We start from the raw sequence: 21163 nt of genomic DNA on the forward strand, positions 1-21163 counted from the left end.
GCCGGATTCTCAGGCTTGGATTCTTATAAGGCGCTCGCGGTGGGGACCCGCCCCTCCCCTCTGCTCCCCCACCGAGTGAGCGGCAAGAGTGGCTCCATCCCCTCCTCCCTCTCTTCATTCTCTCTCTCCTCTTTCTCGCTCTCTCTTACTTCATCCCTCACTTCCTCCTTCTTCCTTGTTCAACTCGCACTCCGCCCGCCATTCCTTGTTTTTGTTTTTTTAAAAGAAAGCATATTTTTGTTGCCGTCGCTCACTCTTGCCGCTTGATCGTTTCATCGACGTCCCAACCTCTCTAAAAAATAAAAGGCGGAGCCACGCGGCGAAAGGCAGGTGGGATTTCGAGGGATGAACGCAGTCGGCTACGTGCGCATTTGCGGGAAAGGAATAATACATATTTTAATTGTTGAAAACAATGGTGGATATCGACTTCCTCACAAATTCCCCAGAATTCAGTCCAATTAATTCACAGAAAAATTCTAATTACATATCCGATATAAATCTCTTTCTTATTCAGTTTTGTTGGCCGTTTATTTAACTTTGGGCTTTTTTTTTTTTTTTTTTTTTTACGCCAGTAATTACATGCAAGATAAATATTGAGTGTCTGCATATGAGCTTTAAATTTCCCCGGAAAGTTTCTCCACGTTTGGGAAGGGGGGGCGGGGGGGGGTTCACGATTAGGTTAGGATGACGGCCTTCGGGGTTTAGGGTTCGAATTTAAGGTTTGGGTTTAGATTGACGATAGCCGCTGATAAACATGCTTCACTTTTTTGGTAAATGTCAATGTGATGCAAATTTATTGTTAAAAAGATCATATATGTGTGTATTTTGTGCAGAATTAAACGCGGAGAGACGGACAATGCAGGCGTGGTGTCGAGAGAGAGAGAGAATATTTCCTTGTTGAAGGTAATAAACTTGCTTGCCCATCATATTTTAATTTTTTTTGGGGGTGGGGGGCTCGCTCTTTCAGGACCACCCACATTGACTTACTTACCGAAGTTATCCGTACGCCTGAGCGGCCTGACAACTTCTCTTATTGGCGTCTGAGATATGGATTTTCAGGTTTATATCAAATTAAGGCCGTTGGTCGGGGGTGAAGAGAAAAATCCATATGCAGCGGTAATGTCATTTTGATGACATTTTCATCCCCGGGGGAGGAGCGAGGAAGGTAGTAAAACGCAAGCAAATGATTACGTTTGCACATGAGCTCGTTTGGGTTTTGTTTACAGGTCTTTGTGGCGCGTAATTAGACAAAATGCGCCGTGGCAACGCGCTATAAACGCATTTGCTTGTCGTCTTTCAAGTCAACTCTGACACAACTATCACCCTGTCCAAAATTTACAGGAGCAGTCGCGAGTTTGGACACGGATGCTCATTACAGTGGCGCTTGAGATGCGTTTCATTTGTTCCGTGACAATTTTCCCAACTCCAAACAACCCATATCTCAAATCATCTTTCTTTTGAAATGAATGGAAATGCGATATTAATCCGTTCCACTCTCCCTAAATAAACCCACAAAAAATGTTGCAATGTTTTTTTTTAGTAGGGAAAAATAGTTTAATAAATCTGTAATATTGCAGTTAATACAAACATACAGTGAGAACAAAATTAAGTAGAATGTAAAGAATTAAACACTTTGCGCATGATTATTAATTCATCGCGGCTTCTTGTGGTCTGTGCAGCTCTGCCACCAGCCGGAGTTTCACTCAACAACTATAAATGGGGTTGTTTTAAAATCTGCAATGTGTAGTTCTCCCTTTTCCAAGCCGCTCATCCTCACAAGAGTCACGGGCATGGTAGTAAACAACTTGAAACCAAACCAGTAAGTAACCAACCCCCAGACCCTTTCTGTAAAGTCTTCCCACAAAGTTGGAAGCGTGCATTTGTTCAAACTTCGCAAAAAGTGGAGTCTAAGCTTTTATCGACTGACTAATCGATCAGGAGGTGTGTCCCAAGGCTTTGCGCGTCCCCATTGGCGTGACTGACCCTGACGACAGCACATTTTCCGATTTCTGCCGTCAGCGTCCCCGTGATCCCAAGTTGGACTAACGTTCCAAACTCTTGGCGTTCCCCCCCCCCCTTCCCGAAATATCACGGTGGACTTTCCCTGGCAAGCACTGGACTGCTGGACTGAACTCTGGCGACAGATTGAGACGGATCAGTGGATGAAGTTGTCTTTGTACGACTTGTCTCTTCATCGTGACCAAACTTCCAAAGCGCTGCGCTCGCCGGTGGGCCGTGTCTAATTTACCAGTGAACAAATAACACGTCCCAATATCATCGTCCAAATGCAGCCCCACTCCCCATTGGCCCCCCTCCCCCAAACAGCAGGTGTCCCCACAATGCATATTTACCGTATTGTTTTAGTCCTCATAACAGAGCAGGAGTTTACCTATATGAGGAAGCACACAGGCCGTAAATTGGTTTTGTGGTTTGTTCAAGGAGGCGGCGGCGGCGGTGGCGGCGGCGGAGGTGGCGGTGGGGACGTCGGTGGCGCCTGTTTGCTCCTGACACCTGCTGCCTCGACCTGCCAGTCACATCGCAAGCAAAGGGATCACCGGGGGGAGAGGACAAATACGAAGAAGACGAGCACAAAGACAACGGAGAGCGATCCAGTTAAGAATCATCACTTATGTAATAGTAAAATATATAAAAGTGCATTTTCAGAAGAATGTTGTATTATTTGTAAGGTCAGGGAGCATCTCGGGCTGAAATTTTGATGCCTATTTGGGCGTCATTGGCGTTTTAGAAATATTTCCTAGCCACGTCAACATAATGCTACGTGGCAGCATTCCGTGTTGGCGCATGACCAGAAACCCATCTGTCCCTGGTCCTCATTCGGGTTCCAGGTGCATATCTGTCCCAAGTCAATTTTGCCAAAAGGCAGGATGCGCTCCAGACTGGTTGCCGGCCAATCACAGCACTCATGTAGACCAACAACCATTGGCGTTCACAACTAGGGGAGATTTGGCGTCTCCGTAACATGTACTGATACTGCATGGTATCATTGTACATGGCCACCTCATTGAATGGTTTCCTGCGGAATCTGGTGTACAACAGGGATGCATCCTGTCCCCCATACTCTTCCTTTTTGCTATTGACTGGACAATGAGATAGATTGTATGAATATTGGCCAAACAGATTGGTGTGAATTTTAATGCTCCACTGGACTCTGGACTGCAACCCTCCTGATTACGTCAAGGAGTTTACATATCTCGGAGGTTTCCTCCGTAAAGATCCTGCATGCAGCCCAGACCTCAGTACACGGCTCGGAATAGCACGCGGCACATCCGCAAGTCGCCATACTCGCTTGTACTGCCTACAAACCAGGATCTGACTGTATAACGGTAATTTTGGGTCAATTTTACTGTGTGGCTTAGAATTCTGGCGAGCGAATAAGAGCGACGTGAAAAACATCAATGGATTCCATCATAGATGTCGTCAGAAGACCTGTGACATATTTTGGCCAGAAAAGATATTCTCCAATCAAGACTCAAGGGAGGCTAAATACAACCTGGTGGAGAACTCTGACTTCAGAACTAAAGAGAGCAAAACTTACTACGTCGGGGCGGGATTACCAATTTTAGCTAATAAACTATCCATCCATCCATTTTCTTAGCCGCTTATCCTCACGAGGGTCACGGGGAGTGCCGGAGCCTATCCCAGCTGTCGACGGGCAGGAGGCGGGGTCACACCCTGAACCGGTTGCCAGCCAATCGCAGGGCACATGGAGACAGACAAAAGTCGCTCTCACAATCACACCTAGGGGCAATTTAGAGTGTCCAATTAATGTTGCATGCTTTTGGGACGCGGGAGGAAACCGGAGTGCCCGGAGGAAACCCACACAGGCACGGGGAGAACATGCAGACACACACAGGCGGGGCCGGGATTGAACTCGGGACCTCAGGACTGTGAGGCCAACGCTTTACCAGCTGAGCCCACCGTGCCGCCCTAATAAACTATATCTAGTCATTGTTTTTTTTTTTGTTTTTTTTTGTGTAGCCTGCAATGAAATACTGTAAATATTCACTTTGCTGTATATACTGCGTTGACTGCATGATACTGTACCACACTGAGAACCAGACCCAATTCTAGCGGTCTACGCTAGAATTGGATATCATTCAGAATCCTCTTCCGCGGGTTCAACAGCATTGTAGTCGATCTAAAGGGAAGGTTCAAACGTCAAATAAGTTCAATTTTTCTTGAAGTGTACCACGAAGACACCGCAACTCATCCGACTGCGACAAAATACCAAGCGAAACGGAGAAAGAAATGAAAGAAAAACAAAGCCAAAAAGGAGAAAAAAAGCCGGAAATCGCGACGTCAGTCATCCAAAAGGCTTTCAAAGCTCGGCGTGCCGTTGTTCTCTGCGGTTACAAAGGAGGCGGCTGGCGAAGGCAGAACGAATGTGTTTCAAGGTGCACGGGGGACAAAAAGCACAAAACGTGGAAGAGGCTTCAAGGATTCTGTTTTGTTTTTTTTTTTCTCGACAGAGTAGTTTAGCAGGTCAAAGAAGCAAAACAACATCACAAGCAAGCACAGTCATCCGCGCTCTGATTGCTTCCCTTGTGTCGCTCCTGGCCGCCGCCTATCAAAGGGCTCCTTTCACAAGAACACTCGCTGTGGGGACCTGGGGGGGGGGGGGGCAACACAAAAGTGGGCACCGCACAGGAAGGCAAAACAGAAGATGCGGTCGATGATGTGTTGGTGGAGGGAAATTGGAAAAGGGAGCGTTGACACCGACGAATGAGAAGTGTCCATTAGGCACTCCTGAGATCCACTACGTGAGGTGTGCGCTCGTGACGGTCACCTTAATTCCACTTTATAAACCCCCGTCTATTTCTTTATGGTCTCTTCGCGTTATTATTTTGCAATTAAGTAGCCTTATTTTATTTGTTTTTTATAAAAGATATTTCGATGGGGAAAACTGCTCTGATGTACCATGAACCGTCATTTATCACATGGTAACATTCCAGAAAAAATAAAATATGCAAAGTAGCAACTCGTTATTTGTTTACTCTATAAAGTTTCATGCATGCATATCGCTGCTAAGATGTGAAACTGCACTTTATTTTATTTGAGCACTTGAGGGGACTCTCCAGACATAACACAAGCGCATGCCTTTTAGGCCATACCCTGCTTGAATGATGTGAACAACGACTCATGTGCGTATGGTTTTATGAACAGGCTATTTCCTGGGTTAACTGCACCTGTTACTTATACTCATGGTCTGGCAACATAATCAGTAAAAAAGCATTATGGGTACGCAGAATTAATTGTGATGATGTTTTAAACTGTGCTGTAGTTGTAGCAAATCAAGCTAAACGTTGCTCTTTACTTGCATTTGTCGATATTGTCGTGAGTGAGTGCATGAGCTGGTGATCGGGCTCAGGTTTGTATTTGTGAATTGATTTCATAAAACTCTGTTGTTGCTTGTGTTGTAAGACAAAGTTGTTTTTTTTCTGCTAGGAATGAGCTCAATTGATCTTCTGGAGTCATTACTGCCACTCTTCAATGTATTAGCCGACTGCCTGAGATGTGCAGGTGAGTAATTGCGCTACACTACGTTTGAAAAATTTGAGTCGGGAATTGAACTTGTAAGTCAAGGTATCATTTGAAAAAAAAAAAAGTCATTTAGGTATAAGTGGCCCGATACTTTTGCAGGCTACTGCACATGTTCCGTTTGCACGCTGAGAAAATTAATATGCGTTTGCCTGACACTCCTTCTGCCTCAGTGATTTTTGTTTTTGCTGACTTGCACTATTATACGCACAAGATTCAGCGAAAGGGGTGCAAAAACAGTGAAGGACATGACTTCCATACACACACACACACACACACGCGTGGCCCCGAGGCTGTGTAGTCTGCGGCCCCGCATCAGACGACCGTGACGTCTGCCTTGTTTACGAAAAGTCACGTGGCCACGTTGCCGTTTCGGCGAGGAGGCGTAAGGATATTTGTCCCCAGCCCGTCCAGTTCATTAAAGATCTCGTTTACGGTTCAATATAGGTGAAAGGAAAGAACTCTGTTTCCCCGACGGCGCTTGAATGCATCGTACAGTTGCCGGCAGCCGCCGACGAGATAACATTGTCGGCGGGTTTATTTTGTTGTGCTGCCCTCCGAGTGCTTTTTGTGTTCTTATGTAGGCCGTCGTTTTGTGCCGCTGCTTAGAGCCGTCAGTCACCTAGCCGGGGGGAGTGGGGGAGGTGGGGGGGGTGTAAGCCTTTAGGACCTGGAGGAGCAACGGGAAGTTCAAGAACAACTGGGAATTCAGCACGTTCGATGGGAGTGGGGAGATTCCAGTTTGTTGCCAATGAGTGCCCTCATTTTCGGGAAAAAAAAAAAAGAAAAAGAAACACTTGTACTCTTTATTCTTATACCAAGCCAGGAAAAGTTGGGAAAATTTGAAGAATAAAATGCAGATGGTTCAAATAAACATTCAAACCAGTCAACATAAACTGCACAACGATAAGTTTGGGGAATGGATGTACCTGTTCAGTCCGGTGTGTACCCCGCTAATCTCGGCAAAGGTTAACTGTGAACGCGAGTGTGAATGGTACTTGTCTATTTGTGCCCTGCGACTTCAAGTTTACCTATTATTTATTCATAATTACTTTATTACTTATTTTCCGGTTCAGGTTTACTAAAAGACTGACACATGAAATGAGAACTAAACATTATATACGTAAACACCAAAATGTTCGACCAAAGCATAATTTTGTGCAACAAAAGTCACTTAGCTTAATGCTAACATATCATGCGAAAGGCCATTGAAAGGCTAAGTTAATGAGCATACATGTAACTGTACCATAGCGCGCACCTGGTTATAAGCCTCACCCAGTACATTTGGAAAGGAAATACCATTTGGTACGTACATAGGCCGCAGCTGTGTAAAAGCTGCAAGTGCCCACATTGAAACACAAAATATTTACGAAGAAAGACGCTACACAGAGAGTTTAACGCTAGCGCTGTGCTAACAGGGCCGGTTAAAAAAAAAAAAACATACTGGTAAAAATCACTGAGCGCTAACAGGGCCGGAGCGGTAAAAGTCACTTCCTGGGCACATATATTCCACCGGTCTCACTCTTCCCTTTTCCGCTCGAGTGCCCCTTGCGGCCGTTAGAGAAAAAAAAATCACAAATTAGCCGCATCACAGCATAAGCCGCTGGGTTGAAAGTGTGTGGAAAAAAATTGCGGGAATTATAAAGCATACAAAAAAAACCCCTGTACAATACTACAAATTGTACTACGTTGAAGTGTGTATGAGCCGGCTTGTCCAGAAGGCCTGTTTTGCTTCCGTCGGCCTCTCACGTGCAAAATGTCGTGTCGTTTACGTTGTAAAATGATTAGCGTCGTAATCTCCGAATGCAAATTCTCGTCATATTCATGACTTAGTGTCGTGAAAAGCGAATGCGTGTGGAGGTTCGCCTTCGCCACGGCAAAATGGCCTCAGGGAAGTCGGTCTTGAACCCTTCCAGCCTGAATGAAGTCGCTGATCCAGGTATCGCGCCGCCGCCATCTGCCTCGTCCGTTGGCTCGCCCGCTCTCTGGATTTTTCCGCGCTCGCCCCGGCGTCCAAATGACGCCGTGACCTTTCCACCTGGGCCAGCGCTGCGGCGGCGGTCACAGCCGGAGCACCAAACTCATCTCCTCGCTAAACGCTCCACGTGGCGCTTCCCTCTTCCAAAGCTCGCGCCCCTCTCCGCTTTCCCGCCCCGCCGCGAGGAAAGGTCACACTTCTCCTTTTGCAGCCGTTATTGTTCGTACGCCCTGCAACACAATTATCAGCGCTCGCGATTGGAGCTGTAATGTATGTATGAATTCTCTTTTTGCAGCCGCTGTTAGCCTACTTTACTGCTTTGCACTTGAACTCGCTGGATTGAACTCATTTTTATCGCCGTCGGGTTTACGGCTCTCTGGATTTTCCTGACCCCGTTGTTCATTTCTGTCGCGCCCCGACAAAGGCGACGCTTCTCGTTTGTTTTTGATTCATTAACATACAGCGCAGTGTCGTCGTGCCTTGAATCTGCGACGCGCTTGTGTGGAATTTATGTAGTTTTTTTTTGTTGTTTTTTATTCCAGTTGCTCCAGCGTTTCCAACATTCCAAATGTGCATGTTAGCTGCATTGAAGACTTTACATTTTTCATAGGTGTGAATGTGAGCATGAATTCTTGTTTGTCACTCTGTGCCCTGCGATTGGCTAGTAACCACTTCAGGGTGTGTCTCGCCTCTTGCCCAATGACAGCTGGGATGGGTTCCAGCACTCCCGTGACCGTCATGAGGATAAGCGGCTAAGAAAATGGATGGATGTTAAAAATACATGTGAATAAATGCTTTGGTATATTTAAAAAAAATACGATGAAATCCCCTTAAATTCACAAAAACCCATTGCATGTTGATTGTACCCTTAATAGTGTTAATATTTAATTAAAAATCACAACTCTTCTTTTTATCCATCCATCCATTTTCTTTCCCCGCTTATCCTCACGAGGGTCACGGGGAGTGCTGGAGCCTATCCCAGCTGTCAACGGGCAGTAGGCGGGGTACACCCTGAACTGATCGCTAGCCAATCACAGGGCACATGGAGACAAGCCGCCGTTCGCACTCACAATGACACCTACGGGCAATTTAGAGTGTCCAATCAATATTGCATGTTTTTGGAATGTGGGAGGAAACCGGAGTGCCCGGACAAAACCCACGCAGGCACGGGGAGGACATGCAAACTCCACACAGGCGGAGCCGGGATGGAACCCGGGTCCTCAGAACTGTGAGGCCAACGCTTTGCCAGCTTATCCACCGTGCCGCCCCTCTTCTTTTTAAATAAAATAAAAAAATGGTATAAAGAGATGGCGTGTTGTTATCGTTAGTAAAGAGTTTGGCAGTAAACACACCAGTAGGTCGGAACTCCTTTCATAAATGTTACCATGGAGACCGTAACATGTTAAAGAAAAAAAGAAGAAGACCTTAAGTGTGTCGCGATATTGTTTGCGCGCCAACAATTCTTCTCGGCGAGTGACCCAAAGAGGTCCCTGCTCGATTCCCTCCGCGCGGCGCCCTCTCACGGGCTCAGCTGGCGTCTGGCGAGGACGAGGGCCCCCGCCGTGTCACGGCCGGCGAACGCAAAAACCACAAAGGGACGCGTCGCCACCGAAGCAGTCAGACGTTTTCTCCGCAGCGGAGACGCAGACTGACACGCGGCAGCTCGCGTGCCCTCTGCGCTCGCGGAACTTGTGAGGGCCAACTGAAGTAGGTTGGGAACAGTTTGCACTCCGCAGAGAGAGTCTTAAGTGGTTGCCGCCTTTTCATTTGTTATTTCATGATTTTTATTTTTTTTTCCCCCTCCACAAGTAAGTTCACACTCGGAGCTGTTGTGTTTTGTCAACTGCGAATGAGGCAAAAGTGATAAATTCGTCACTTTGCGGCTCGATTCACATCAACAACAACAACAAAAAATGTAAAAACGGCGACTAATTGTTGGAGAGGCGCTCGTCCACCTGCTGCCAACTTTCAAAGTGTCCTTGGGCGAGGCGTCATAGATCAGAGTGGGAGGTGAATTTCCCCTTCAGGGGCACACGAAAAGAAAAATGAAATTAATCCAGCCTCGCACAGAGTAAATCGCAGTGAAACTCGTGAAACGTACTGGACAACATAACCTATTTCAGTTTAACTGTTATTTTAAACGCAACTCTTTTGAATGGTAAGCTGCCTTTTATTACCGGACTACCGTAATCTTCGGCCAACAGAGCGCACCAGATTATAAACCTCACCCAGTACAATTGTAAAGGAAATACCATTTGGTACATACAGAAGGCGCACCCGTGTAAAAGTCGCAAGTGCCCACATTGAAACTCGAGATATTTACAAAGAAAGATGGTACACGGAAAGAGTTTTCAAAGTTTTAATACCTTACCTTATCTTATTTTAACATAGCAACATGGTAGCATGAACAGGGCTGATTATATACCAGTTTAAAAAAAAAAAACAAAAAAAAACGTAACAGGCCCGGTTAAAAAAAAAAACATACCTAAATCACTGAGACACGGCAGTAACACGTCAGGAACACGCTAGCGCAGCACTGACGCTAGCGCAGCACTAACAGGGCAATTTAAAAAAAAAAAAAACTACTGATAAAAATATGATATGACAGTCACACAGGAGCAACAGGCTAGCACAGCGCTAACAGGGCCAGTCAAAAAAAAAAAAAAAAAAAAGGTAAAAGTCACTTCCTCGGCACATATATTCCACCGGTCTCACTCTTACCTTATACGCTTGAGTGTCCCCCTTGCAGCCAAAAAAAAAATATGCATAAGCCACAGGGTCGAAAGTGTGTGGGGGGGAAAAAAGTTGCGGCTTATGGGTCGGAAATTACAGTCATTGTTTACATGTAGTATGTCCAATCTATTGTAAAAAATTAAAACACAAGCACAAAATTGCTTCTTATGTAACAGTCGGATGAGGCGTGGCTGTATTTCCGTCGGGCACGCCCCACTTTGCCCCGTCAACTGCAGCGGGAACTTACGACGGGAGATGCGGCTGTCGACGCCGCGGGACGTCCCGGCAGCTCGTTATTTATCAAAACAGTCTTGCGGGACGAGAGACTGCAGTGCAACAACATCATTAATATGAGCGTCATTAATCGTGCTCGCGCAGAATCTGGGTGTAATGAGACCACACCGTGATTTTTTTGAGGGGTGGGTTCTTTTTTTGACTGCAAATGTATTATTTATGGGAAGTGGAGCATTTATGCTGCAATTGTTTGTTTTGCGCACGTGAAGCACGCGCGTCTGCATTTGTGTCGAAACTGCACTCAAACCGCTGACCTTGGCCTCGTCCCGCTCGCTTCCCTCCAGATGAGCGCCGTCCTCTCGCCCGCCTGACGGCGCGACTGAAGCCAAAAGGACGTCCCCCGACGAGGGCGAGAGGTGGAGCGCAGAGGGGGATCACCCCTCCCCCCTCCCCCACATAGAGAAGCGGTACAGTCCCACCCGCCCTCCGTGAGAGCATCACGGCACTTCATTTAAATTCTGCAAGGAGACATCCCATAAATCATCAGCATTCTGACTAATGGCTTCTCCGTTGAGGGAAAACTCGCAGCTCCCTACCTGGGGACGATGGTGTCTGCTCTAAAAGGTGCGTGCCGTCGCTTTTTTTTGGGGGGGGGGGGGGTATGTGACTTTGACCACACAAAACTCACATGTGCCGCCCCACAATTCGCGATCATAGTTCTAATGTGTAATGTCAAAAATGTGACATGAGAGTAACCTTGGCTTGCGTTCATAAACATTTTAATGGTTAATGCACACGTCATTGCGTCACTATTACTTTTAGCAACCCTCAACAAGGATTTGACACAAATTGTTTAAGGTTTGTAGCTGGAATTCTTTCCCATTCTTGCTTGATGTCCAACTTCAGTTGCTCAACTGTCCAGGGTCTCTGTTGTCATATTTTTTTGTTTCATAGTGCGTGTGCACGCATTTCGAATTTGACAGGTCTGGACTGCTCGTAGGCCAGTTTAGTATTTGCACTGTTACACTACAACGGCACGCTGTTGTAACGTATGTTCTAGTTAAGAGGGGCAGTCTTGCAGAGAAGATAAAGGGGCTGAGCACGCTACCCTGTGGGATGCCAGTGTTTGCCGTAGTTTATGGAGCTCGTGCACGTGCCGTCACCATTTTCACGGCGTCATATTGCCGGTCAAACATAGCTGCTCGACATTGAACGGGAGGAGAATATTTACAATACCCGAGACCCGTTGTACTGTTGGTTGTCACAACAGACGAGACAGATATTCAAAGAGATCATTCTATGGAATCGTATCTGAAAAAGACCAGAAAATATCGATGGATTTCGGCAATTAAACGTGATGGATGGTGCCCAACCAAAATATCGCTTCATTTCAGGTAGGAATAATTGTTCTCAATCTGAAATTACCAAGAAGTATTTTTAATGCCAAGTTGGCTCATTTGAGAACACTGTCGCAGAGGTTTACGAAGTGTGGCCGCAATCGCTTCCGTGTACGGTCCGTGAAGACGACTTCGTCTTTTTTTTTTTTTTTTTTTTTCCAATCATGGTTAATGAATGCGAGTTTGTGTAAAACCAGGGATCATTTATATAAATATTGGTATTTGTATTGAATACTAGCTGAAAAGATCGACGGATTCCGGCAAAGGTTAACGTGTGGCCGAACGCGCTTCCGCGTTCACAAGCTGTCAAAATGGTCACTGTGTGGGATTTATTCCTGATGAGAACAGATCCAGCAGCAAAGTATTTGTATGCGTCCAGACTTTTCTACCCTTTCAAACTTTTTCGTGTGAATCTCGACGACTTCCTCACCAGATCCATGCGTAGATCCAGGTGTCCAAGACAAGCGGAAGCGGGTTATCAGTCCACTTTCTTATCGACGATAACATCGATTTCGCCATTAAATATGAGTCCTCTATGCCAAGTGTCTCTCATTTTTCCACGTAACTTCTTTTATTATCACCTTCCAAATGTTTAATGGTATCGGACAAAACTCTGGGGGTCGTGCTAGAAGACACATTTTCGTGCCGTCTCTAACCGATTTCGCATTGAAGAATGCTCTGTTCGACCGCCAATATCCCAATCATGTGACCTCGTTGACGTCAGTGCACGAGCTCTATAAGCAGGGGCGTCCCTAAAAAAAGACTTTGCTTGGATGGCAGAATATGTCGCTCCAGTTAAGAGGGGCAGTCTTCCGGAGAAGATAAAGGGGCTGAGCGCACTACCCTGCGGGGTGCCAGTGTTTGGCGTGGTTTATTACTAGACTCGAAACTAAGATTATTTGTTCCGTTGATAATAATCTTCCTTTAAGCACCCATCCATGCCGACAGACGGTTGTACCTACTCAAGGAGCCCCGAGTTCACGCTGTTGCGCGGTGACCCCGATTGTAATATCGTGCGCACTTCCCGTCCAGACTGAAGCAGACAAGCCGAGGTTGAGGCCAGTGTGTGTGTGTGTGTGTGTGTGTGACTTGTTTGCATTGCGATGAGACACAGCGCCCCGGGGGCCATGTTTGCATCCTCGTGTAACCCCCGCCCTCGTGGCCTGTCACTTCCCGCGCAGCGGCACGTTAGACGCGCACGCCAAGCCGCTAAATAAATCAGCTCCGTGATCGCTCTCGCGCGCAAACGCACGCGTCTGGAAAAGACAATCTGTGTGTGTTGACGGTGCGACTATATTTCATGGCCTATTGCCGACTGGAACGCGTCCATCACTTCCATCTGAGCAAGTGTGTGTTTTGTTTTGGTTTTTTTTCGGCGGGGGGGACGTGGTCAAACATTGGAATGCTGCACACACGACTGACTACACACTAACACATTCAACTGGGAAGGAAAAGGACAAAGCGTTGTTTGTTTCTCACGACATTTAAGGAAAACATTTACAGCACACTCAAGAGTTTTCTGTGGGGAGGATTTGCCATCCGTCGCTGTTGTAATATGCATGCCAGACCACTAGGGGGCAGTTCCTTCTAGCAGTTTGTCTTTGTTTTACATTTAAGAAGTTTTATGTTCTGCATGTTGTTGCCCGACGATACCCAAGGCCAACCAAACCTTAAAACCGCGACACAGAGTACGTTAGACCGCAAATTTCTTCTTGTTCCGCTGCAAGTGAGCTCCGAACACGCCCCCCCCCGACGTGAGCTAGCGCGAGAGTCGCGGGCGGCCTCACCGCTCCATACGTTCCGTCCACCTGCGGCCCCCGAGATAAGAACCCTCTCCGTCGACTCGCGGCCGGCCCTACCCCGGGGTCGCTCCGCAGTCACGACGCAATCGCTAGCCGGCTCAGCGGCGTGACGCCTCGCGCGCGGCGTGGCGACAACACGGCCGCGGCGAACTCTCCGAGGTGTGATTCCACCTGATGTGAGGGCTCACTTCTCATCTTTTTTTGCCCCCTTGTGTGTTTTCCTCTTCATCTCCTGTAATCCAATCTCATTAGCCCCATGAATGGGAGGCTCGCCGTGTGAATCCATTAAGGAGGCCTCCCTCCCTTCTCTCCGCGTAGCCACTCTCTCTTTTTTTTTTTTCCTCCCCTAATCTCTCCAACGCCGTGGGATGAATCACCCGCGGAGAGCAGAAATCGACCCGTTTAATCGCTAAGAGATGTGACAAAAGCGCGGCGAGGGCAGAGGATGTGCTAGGAAATGATTGGCCGATTGATATTCACCGTGGAGAGAGAGAGACGCGAGTATTAAGTACCAACGCTGTGTCGAAATGCTTGCCCAATTAGTTTAGTGATTACCTCCACCAAGGAGGTAATATTTTAATGTTCGGCAGTTTAATTGTCCGCTGCTACCTACTGAGAGTCCAGGTTGCCAAATTAAAAACGTGTGCCGAAAAGCTCACCTACCTGCGTATTTTTCGACGCTTTCTCCGACGCTCTTTAGGTGTGTATGGAACGTGTAATATCTAATGCAAATTATCTTATCAAAAGCAAAGTAAATTTATTTTCGTCGCGCATTTCATACACAAGGTAACTCAATGTGCTTTACGTGATTAAAGGCATTTAAAACGGGATCAAAAACAATAAAAATGACAAACAAAATATTGAAAGAAAAAGATAATTAAAACCGCATACAGTGCAAGTAATATGATCAAAAAGTAGATATATTCTAAAAAGCATGAGAAAAAAAGAAGAGTTTTCAACCTGGATTTCAAAACATTCCCACTTGGGGCTTGCAGCATAATAGCTAAAAGCTGCTTCGCCATGTTTGCTTCGGACTCTGCGCTCCAATATTTGACCCGACTCAGTCGATCTCAGAGCTCGACTGGGTTTGTATTCCGTAAGCACTTCTTTCATGTATTCAGGACACTAAATCATTTCGTGATTTATAGACCAGTAGCAGAACTTTAAAATCTATTCAAAAGCTGACCGGAAGCCACTGCGAGGACTTTAGGATTGGCGTTATATGCTCGGACCGCTTTGTTTTTATCTAGACGAAAATATATGTTCAACTGCTCCATAAAATGCGTATCCAGTTCGATGTATTTACCAAAAAAAATACAAGTGTTTATGACTTGAAGTCCGCGAACTTTGACCTTGTTTCTCTTGCCTGCAAAACGACTCATTTCGCGGGCGGACCTCTGATGTCACAAAATCTTGGGATGGGCTGTTTTGGAACGACGATAAGATGGGAGTCTTTTGTATTCACGTCGAAGAAAAAAACATTTCGTTTCGAAAATTGCTCAGTGATTGTGAGCTAAAATCAATCCGTAAAAATGATTTTTTTAAAAATTATTATTATTAAGACTGTGCCAAACAAATATGAGCGTTCATCTGAAATGACACGCTGTGGTGATCCAAAACGGGACAAGCTGAAAGAAAGCAGAATTATATTATAATATTATTACTTATTTGTGAAAATATACCAACTTGGACTACATTATCTACTTCTGTGTGTTTTGTTGCAAGATTAAACATTTTACACCCAAAGTAGTTGTGGCGGTTGTCGCGTACCAAATCACGAAATACACGGCATTTGCATAATTTCAAAACAAGATTGAAAACTTCATATATAGATTCAGGATATCGAATCCTTTACTATTTATCAATTTCTGACAATCTAAACCGAACAAGAACTTCCCAAACGCTTACCAGTCGATAGTTCCGACACGAGGCATATCCTCCTCCATGATGGGTCCAAATCAGTAATTGGTGTCATGGAAGTATATTGAAGTGGAACCTTTTTGGAAGGAAGGAAGGAAGTTTAGCCAAGGTTGTTAGCGGAGAGTTTTCTTTGCATGTGCATGGAGGCTCTCTTGTGGTATGGGAAAGAATTAGTGGCTGGCTACGTACACTTCAGTTGTGTTTAACTTTTCAGCAGAATATATTTGCATTTAAAGAAATGCCTGTGTTTACACTTTTATTTTGGTAAAATTTTAAGTTCACGTTTTGTTGGAAACATTTTTGAAGTACATGGTTTTTTTTTTTCTATATTCAAGCACGGTCTTGAAGTTGAATCTGTGCATGTTACGTTAGTGGAAACAATTTTTTTTTTTAAATTTACTTTTTAGTGAGAAAACCTCTGCTTTGCTTTTAATGAGCAGTTCATCTTAATACGCTTATTTTTTCTTTTTTAATTGGTCATGAGACGGTACTTGGGAGAGCCAAGTGGTAGTTAGTATAAAAAGTTTGCGCTGTCCCATTTTTATTTTTAAAAAATATGGAGCAAAAAAGGTGTGATATTTTATTCATAATTAATGAATAGCATTTCCAATGGGAGTTGTTGCGATACAATTGATTTGAGGTACAAGCGTGGTCACGGAACGAATTAAACGTCGTAAGTCAAATCGCCGGTTTGTACCATTTTCCTTTGGTGCTGTGCTGAATTTGTAGTATTTTAATTTTTTTAAAAATAATTCAAATATATTTCTCACTTACTTTGCGAGCCGCCGCCTGTTCCGTCCCGTTTAATTGGCCAAAGACGTCAACCCGAAGGTGATCGCTGTCGACATCGCTCACCCCGACATGGCGGCAAACGCCCTTCACCCCGAAGCCGCCCGCGTGACGGCTGTTTCGCTTCCGCCGAAGAGTCGAGGGGATCATTATGAAATATTAATAAACCGTCTGGAGACTACAGTAAAGGACCAAAGCGGCGCGGAATCTGAATTCACGATGGGCCAAAGCGGGTTTGAGGGGGGGCCACGTGGCGTTTGCCGAGCATTCATTAACCTTTTGCGGCTGCCGCGCGTACTTGCGCCCGCTTTTGCGCCATCGTTCAGTCATTCAAAAGATGGCCGCCACCGGTCCGAGCTTTATCTTGAAATTCAGTGCAATTCCCACAACGGTTCCAGCATTGAAATTGTCATTGAGGACGCCAGGGAAGGGGTGGGGTGGAGGGGGGCAGGAATGCGGGGGGTAAAAAGGTCTTAGTTTGGATCGGGGTTCGGACCCCCGAAGTTCAGTTCTCCGGGCTGACTTGATTTTAATTGCAAATTCGTCAGCAATCAGCAGTGGGTCGCGTCGGAGTGCAAGCGAGGATCACGCGTGGGGGGAGGGGCAGCGGGCGGGGGGCGCCGTACGGCAGCCTATTGAGAATTGAGTTGGATTTTGGCCCATAAAAAAAACCCAAACCATATAATTAGTTGGAAACGAAAGTACTCTTTACTGTGCAAACCCTCAAGTTTTATGGTTTTCCCGAAAGAAATCATCATGTAAAAATGAAATTAAATAGACAGTACAGTGAGTTCAAATCGTAACTCGATCTTAACTCAAAATGCTTGCATCTCAAATCATCATTCTCCATTAAGATGAATGGAAAGGACATGAATCCATTCCAACACCCCTCACAAAAACTCTCATTCATTGCTTTTGGTGTTGTTTCAAATGTTGTTGCTGTTCTTATTATTATTATTAATGTTATGATATCTTCGGGTTTTTTTTTTTTTTTTTTCAAAACTCAAATATGGAAGAAACCCAGGTGTTTGTTTTCAACTCTCAGTAGCGTTATACTAACATTATAATATTCATTATGTTTGTGGAGTGCTTCATTTTGCCCAGTTAATAAATGTGACGTAGCGCTCAGCTTTTTGAATGGATTCCTAATAGATTGTCATGGCAACGTGCAATTTTTTTTTTATTTTTTTTTGGGGGGGGGAGCGCAATTTTTGTGTGGGACTTGATCTTGTTCCATTTTTGACAAAATCTTTCACTTCCAAAGTTCATGGGAAGAAAAGAGTTATTTTCTCTAGGAGTGTCAAAAAGAAGATTACAAGGTTGGGAACACTTTGATTTGCGGTGGAAGTTGAGCGCGCAAGTCCCCGCACGGGCAAAATTACCGCTTTCCATGCGATGAAGTGAAAGGAGGAGCGACGGCTGTCGGGCAAGTGCAAAGGCTTGATGGCCCGACACCTTTTACGACGTGCCATCGGCGGCCTCTAATCGCGCGAGCGACCGCTCTGAAATGTGTTTGCGCGCCGCGAGAGCCGTGTCGCGTCGTCGTTCCGAGGCTCCTTCCTCCCGCTGATGACAACGATAATAACGCGGCGGCTCGCTAACGATGATGATGAGGCATTTCCCGGAAGGGGATGAAGACGCTATCTTCATCTTTTGACACGCGGGGCGGCGGCAGACGAGCCTGCGACGCGCGGCGTGTGTCTAATTACGGGGCGGCGGCGATCCCGACGGCTCGTCTCTTTGAAGGACGTGGCATCTGTACGGCTTCCTCTGCGAGTACTCGTTCATTTCGGTAAGTCAACATCATTTGTTTCTCATACGATCAAACCGTCAACGCACGGACGCAGGAAGAACGTAGTCGAGACAGACTTCAACAGTCACTGAGAAAGTTATTCTGGGGGAGGGGGGAGGAATTATCTGGCAGCTGAGTCACTACTCTGTGTTAAATGCAAAATCTTCATAACAGCATTATATAATATTATTGCTTCTGCATTAATATTGCTAACAGCAGAAGTCGCACATCAGTCACGCTTTGTCACTTGTTGCTAGGCAGAATTCTTGGGGCAGTTTGTGCCCTTCAAGCCACGTTTTCCAGAAAAAGCAGAGGTGAATTATATATTAAAAGCTTTAAAGAATATTACATAAGATAATACATTATTGTCGCAACTACCGTATAGCGGAGCGGGTTTAAAACCAAATATTTGAAAGAAGTGAAACAACACTAGCGGCATCTACTAGATCTGGGGCACTGCCACAACTGCCAGTGTGTTGGCTTGAAAAGAAAACGACATCCGCCGATCGTGCTTTGTGTGCCGTTTCCACGGCAACGGTGGGTCGGGAGATGCTGCTGCCCCACAGAGCAGGGAAAGGACGTTTCCATTTCCTTGGGAACGTGGGGCAGAGGGTGCTCCTGCCCCACATAGAGAGGCTGCAAAAAAAAAATCACTCATTTTTGCAATTATAGCTGACTATTAAGAATAAGATAAAATACAAATGAAACGTTTATTGTTGTTGCGTTTATCTGATACCAGATGATTTCATATCCTGTAATCACACGGCGAGGTCGAGATTTGCGACCCGATCCGCGGCGAACCGACGGCGAGCCGTTGGGGTCTTTTGGCCTCGCTTTTGATGAGCTCCCACTGCGTCTATTATTTACATTTCTTCTCCACGTCGCTGTTTATGAGCTGCGGCGGCGACACCACGGCCCCGCCGCAGATTGTCGTCATCTCGTGACAGCGGTGAGCCCGCCCCCGTTAACGAGGGCCCCTGCGTTTCCCGGCGTCAAGTTTTGAAAGATCCCCCCCCGCTTTCCCTTTCATTTTGCGCCGCGCTTTTGTCACCCACGCGTTGACGACGCCCTCCCATCGGCAACAATTAGGAACTGCGACTAGCGTATTGTCCCGGCTCGTTATTGTTTGGGTCACTCACGGCGTATCGACGCATTTGCGGGTAAATTAGGATGCCGGGCCGCGCGGTATCAAGCGCGGTGCGACACCTCGGCACACCCGCCTGCCTCCTTGGGTCGCTCGGCTTGGAAACACACACGGGGAGGCCGTTAGTGAGGAGCTGAACGCGGCTTTACAATTTTTTCCAAACAGATTTATTGCACTATTGTACCTTTAGACAAGGATAAGCGGTGTAATATTGTATTATAAAACACCCTGTATAAAGTATTTTCAAGCTAAAAAAAATGGCCGAAATCTGTCTGTAGCTTCATACACTGGCGCCATGTGACTGGCGACTTGTGAGTTTTTCCACACATGAGGTGTGCGTCAGACAATTTGTGGGTTTGACCCGAGAGGTCAAATTTAAGATACGAGCGCTGTATGGTGGCAGCGAACTCGCCGCCGCAACGCTGGGCAGCAATAGTGACAAAGTTTTCAAAATAAAAGACTTTGCCGTTTTAATGCCATTCTAAGTTGAGGTTTACGGTCCAAGAAAACATCAAACTAAGAGTATTACACATTATTTATTATTTAAGACACTTAGCTTAGCATTTCCTTCCCTAGTTTCATGCTAATGTACTTTAAAACAACCTTTAGGTACTTGATACTTGAGTACAAATGGTGCTATGACACATTTATAAATGCAGTACAACAGTCCACACAGATATAAAACTTCTAGAAGGAGGTGCGAGGAGTTGTGAGGAGTTGTGAGTTGTGCCGGACATGCACGTGCAGTGCTGTGTATGTCTACTGCCCCCTGGTGGCAAAGGCGGCAGCAGCACAATGTGCATTGAATTGAATACAAAAAAAGTGTGAGTAAAATTTGGGATTTTTAAAATTTTGTATTTAATTACTTTCTTAACTAGGCGGTACGGTGGTTCAGCTGCTAAAGCGTTGGCCTCACAGTTCTGAGGACCCAGGTTCAATCCCGGCCCCACCTGTGTGGGAGTTTGCATGTTCTCTCTGTCCCTGCGTGGGTTTTTCTCTGGGCACTCCGGCTTCCTCCCACATCCCAAAAACATGCAACATTAATTGGACACTCTAAATTGCCTCAAGGTGTGATTGTTAGTGCGGCTGTTTGTCTGTCTCGATGTGCCCTGCGATTGGCTGGCGACCAGTTCATGGCGTGCCCCGCCTCCTGCCCGTTGACAGCTGGGATAGGCTCCAGCACTCCCCTGGACCCTTGTGAGGATAAGCGCCAAAAGATAATGGATGGCTGGATGGATATTTCTTAACTGTATGTTTTTGTAGAGTACAATATTACAGCGTTCTCTTTTTCTCATCACAAAATAGTTTTTTGTATTTTTTCCAAGCAGGCTGGGACAGATTGAAGACATTTTCATTGACGTCAATGTGGGACGATGATTTGAGATATGAAGAATTTTCAAAGGAATTCTAAATTGGGGGGATCCTTGAGGACCAAGTACAGTACAGTCGGGTTCCGGAGGCGCGTTTCTGAAGCTACAGAATTGTTTTGGCTTGAATTTTTACCCTCGCTGAAGTTACTGTACGTTTCTTTTTCTGCACGGTTGCGTCGTGCGCATGAATAACAATCGAGTCGGCGGTCCGGCGCGCCCGGCTCGCCTCCCGTCTTAACCTTATACACGACGAATCAAAGAGACATTTATGCATATGAGGATGGAAGACGGGAGAGGGGGAAAAAAACGCAGGGGGTTGTTTTGGCTTCCCGGCTCCGTCTCTGGAAGCACCTGCGAGTATCGGAAGCGGAACGAGGCCGAGGCTTCGGGGAGATGATCTCCAAAAGGAATGCCAGAGGAGGGCGACTGGCACCGTGTCCGGGCA

General features: G+C 46.0%; 1 protein-coding gene across 9 annotated transcripts in view; it reads left to right on the forward strand.

The window, feature by feature from the left end:
* Positions 1–21163, forward strand: part of LOC133514180 (uncharacterized) — a 140602-nt gene that overhangs the window by 100124 nt on the left and 19315 nt on the right. For 7 of the 9 annotated variants that reach the window (XM_061845626.1, XM_061845631.1, XM_061845633.1 and 4 more), the window contains 4 exons: positions 834–903; positions 2440–2612; positions 5467–5541; positions 10849–11128. The gene's annotated coding sequence lies outside the window, so the exon portion shown is untranslated. The remainder of the gene's footprint in view (positions 1–833; positions 904–2439; positions 2613–5466; positions 5542–10848; positions 11129–21163) is intronic. The other 2 variants (XM_061845630.1, XM_061845635.1) reach the window with 1 other exon arrangement.

This window comes from Syngnathoides biaculeatus, chromosome 16 (genome assembly GCF_019802595.1).
Source record: "Syngnathoides biaculeatus isolate LvHL_M chromosome 16, ASM1980259v1, whole genome shotgun sequence".
Classification (NCBI taxonomy): Eukaryota; Metazoa; Chordata; class Actinopteri; order Syngnathiformes; family Syngnathidae; genus Syngnathoides; species Syngnathoides biaculeatus.